Raw genomic sequence first — 2,838 nt, 5'->3', positions numbered from 1 at the left:
CTCTCTTTCTCTAACTTTGCCCAATTATTAAATGAAAAAGTTGAAAGCATATATGCTCGTTTATTTGATGTGCATATAGGTGTTTAATTATTATTTTTAACATATTTAATGCATTAATTTTATTGAATTTAAAAAGAAAATCACTATTTTTTTTCAAAAAGAAAAAAAGGAAAATATTTTTATTAAATACCATATTATTATTAAGCTTTGGGTCTTCTTAATTGATTAGCATTTTCCAATTCCAAATAAGATTATTTTGTTTTCATTTGACTCTAAACTTAGTAAAGATTCCTTGCTTAATCTTTGCCTCATTTGCTTTATCTTTTTGCACACAAAATGTTTAATTCTTTCATCAGTCCCTATATTTTCAATTTTTTTAAAATTCAGTTTCTCTACTATCCAGTTTAAAAAAATTAAAATCCAATTGATAATATAGTTATTGTTCCTTCAAGAAAGTGGCTTCTCAGTTCCTTTTCAAATCACATATAGAAGAGATGCTGGAAGGTAAAGCAGTGATTGAAGACACAGATATGCCATTAAAGCTGCAAGCTAGAGCACTGGCATCAGCATCTCGAGCTCTTGATCTCTTGAAGGTTTTGACTGCATTTCTATTGCTGCATATATTAAAAAGGTTATCATCAAATCACACTTTGTTTTTAGCTTTTAGCTTTTAGATTATAATTATTGCTTAGCATGTGTAAATATAATCAGGAATTTGACAAGATGTATGGGGGTGGATGGCAATGCGTGGTGGGTACAAATTTCAGTTGTTTCATCACCCATTTCAAAGGAACTTTCATCTATTTTGCTTTGGGAACTCTCAACTTTCTCATCTTCAACCCAACCCATTCTTTTTCTTGTTGATGGATCTTGATCTTCATCTTCAAAGGTTATCTTTGTTTTCTTGATGATCATTAATAGTTTGAAGTTGGCTTAGGTGCAATTCTCCTTTTTGCTTGTGTGATTGATGAGAGTTGAAATTATAAGTCAAAATTATGTTTGTGGGTTTTTGTGTTTAGGTAAAGTGAAGATTTAATTCAGAAAAATTAAACCACTCTCATTTCTTTGATTTCAACATGACATTTCAAAAATTTGTTAACTTACCAATGAGATTGGCATAAGTGATTAGGGTTTAGACACTTTGTGCACATCACTCGACTTCAAATCTTGTTAATCACCTTCGGTTGTTTTATATGCCCCAAAACTTACCAAAAAAGTTTGTAAGTAACCTCTTCTCAAGGGCGTAGCTAAAGAGGATAAGCATGGTTCTAGCCCTCTTTACTATTGGTATTTGTTAACATATTATTTAAAAATATGTAAAATTATATTTGGCCCTTTCAAAAAATTCAATTCGTCATAAACTTTTTAATTTAATGCAATGAATTTGGTAATACTTTTTATTATACATTTTATTACTTTTTAGCTTAATTTTTCTTAGATTTTTAATTAACCATATATTTACCTTAGTTATTTTATTATTAATATTTTTTCATTCTATATAATTAAAAAAAAAGAAATTATGACATATTTAGTACAAATTGGATATTACTTATTTTAAATATCCTAAATTAATATAACTTTATTTTTTATTTTATAATATTAAACAATTTTATAATTATTTTCATTATATTGTAATTTCTTAGAAATTAAAACTTTATAATTTATAATTTTTGTAGTTATTTAACCACAAAAATAATTTATACTTGAAATTGAAAAAAAATTATAATTTTTTTATATATTTTGGTAATTTAAAAATTATATAAAATTTAAATATGAAGCTTTACTAGTAGAATTATCCACAAAATGACTTAGATTTGATTAGTTAGCGAATAGTTTTCTTCTTACATTAGACTAGCTTGTTCGACATCAAAAGATATTTTAATTAAAATTAAAAAAAATATTTTTAAATTAAAAAGTAAATCCAAGTTTATCTTCTTTTTTTAAAAATTATTTGGACTACAACATCAAATTAGACAAATACATCTTAATTTTGGCCTTGTTTGATAAACCACTGAAAATTAAATCTATTTAAAATTAATATTTTTAATGATTTAATTTTTTTACACATGTTTGTTAATTCCAAAATTAAAACAATCCAATAGAATTATTCTATAAAAAAAGTGTAAAATAACGAGTAGGTAAGAGCTACTTATCACTTAATGGAGAATATTTTCAATTAATACAATTTTATTTTATTTATTTTAGTATTATATTATCCTATAAAAACTTTATGTTTAAATTCGATTTTTATTTAGAATAAAGTGAAATGTAGAATTTTTTAATTTAAATTTATATTTATCAAACTATCTAATTATCTTTTGTAATTAATTTTAAGTAATATATCACTTAAATTTTATGACTTAAATTCAGAACTTAAATTTTCAATACTTAATTTTTCAAGATTACTGGAAATTTAAGTGTTGAAAAGTTAAATACTGAATTTTTAGATTGTACATACTCAACTTATGTTAGAAAATGTATGGTGAATTAGGAATGTTGGGGATTGACCCGTATAACAAGGAAATAGAAAGGTAGAGAAGATCGAACACACTAATTTTACGTGGAAAGCCCCAGAGTTAAGAAGATAAAAAAAACCATGGGCAAATGAGACATCGCTTTTCACTAAATGAGTAAAGAAAATAGAGTATATATGGAGAAAATAAGCCTAAATGTACTAAACGTACAAAACCAAACTCCGAAAATAAAATGCTAACTCAAGAATAAAATCATCTCCATAACCACGAAAACTCTCACCAAAACTCATTTGCGACTACATCTTGTCGCCCCCAAAAGAAAAGCCTATAGTACTACATCTTTAATGGCCTTTCAAAACAGGGA

General features: G+C 25.4%; 1 pseudogene; it reads left to right on the top strand.

Annotated features, from left to right (window-relative positions):
* The first annotated feature begins 413 nt into the window (after positions 1–413).
* Positions 414–908, top strand: LOC121226488 (dynein light chain 1, cytoplasmic-like; annotated as a pseudogene).
* Positions 909–2,838: the final 1,930 nt, after the last annotated feature.

This window comes from Gossypium hirsutum, unplaced genomic scaffold (assembly GCF_007990345.1).
Source record: "Gossypium hirsutum isolate 1008001.06 unplaced genomic scaffold, Gossypium_hirsutum_v2.1 scaffold_209, whole genome shotgun sequence".
Lineage (NCBI taxonomy): Eukaryota > Viridiplantae > Streptophyta > Magnoliopsida > Malvales > Malvaceae > Gossypium > Gossypium hirsutum.
This window is presented reverse-complemented; position numbering and strand designations above follow the sequence as displayed.